Genomic DNA, 878 nt, shown 5'->3' on the forward strand with positions numbered 1-878 from the left:
CAGCACTAGCTACCCTTGGCTCCTTTATGAAAGGGAAAACATATATAGAACGGAAGGAAAACAGGGAATGTGGGTGAGCTCCTCTGTTACCCTATATCTTCATTTTCTATTATTTGACATACACTCAACCTCCTTGGTAAATGTCCACCACTAAGTAGGTGGGTGAGCCCACCCTTTAATGAGGAGTAATAAATATCCCTTTCCTTCTCCTCCCTCTCTCCCTTCCTTCATTCCTCTTCATAAATATTGACCTACTATGTGTCAGATACTATGGTAGATGTTGATGGTTCTATAGGGGATACAGAAATTAATGAGATATTCTCAAGCCAATAGTTTCTATAATATTGGTATTCCTTTACCAAATTGTTCCTCTCACTCCAACACAGGTTCATTGAAAAAAGAGGTGCTGATTTCAGCAGAGGGAGGAAAGTTTACTGGAATCATGACAGAATTTAGGGATAGGAGCAGAAACTCAAGTGGATAAAAGGAAGCAAGGCATTAATAGTCTTTAAGCAATGCATATAAAGGTTGGCTGCTTTTGTGTGAAAGCCATTAGACATGATTAACACCCTGGCAACCTGGTAAATAAGCGCTTTAGCTCCTTTCAAAGAATTCTGGGTGGTGGGTGGAGAGAGCGGAAGGAGAAACATAATTAGGGGATAGGTGGAGAGACAGGAGGGCCCTTTGAAAGCATTTACTTTAGGGGCTTTCTTAACATGTAACCCAGCCAGTTCACCCTTTCATTGTTACATGCTAAATGACGCTTTATTCTTGTTCCATAATTGAAGGAGATTATAGTTTAGAAGTAATATTTAAAAATGGATTATCTAAATGTATACTGCTTATTATATTGGCTCAGTACATTGTGTGTATAGATT

The sequence above is a fragment of the Otolemur garnettii genome, unplaced genomic scaffold (genome assembly GCF_000181295.1).
Source record: "Otolemur garnettii isolate 467f Iridium unplaced genomic scaffold, OtoGar3 scaffold00020, whole genome shotgun sequence".
Taxonomy (NCBI): Eukaryota; Metazoa; Chordata; class Mammalia; order Primates; family Galagidae; genus Otolemur; species Otolemur garnettii.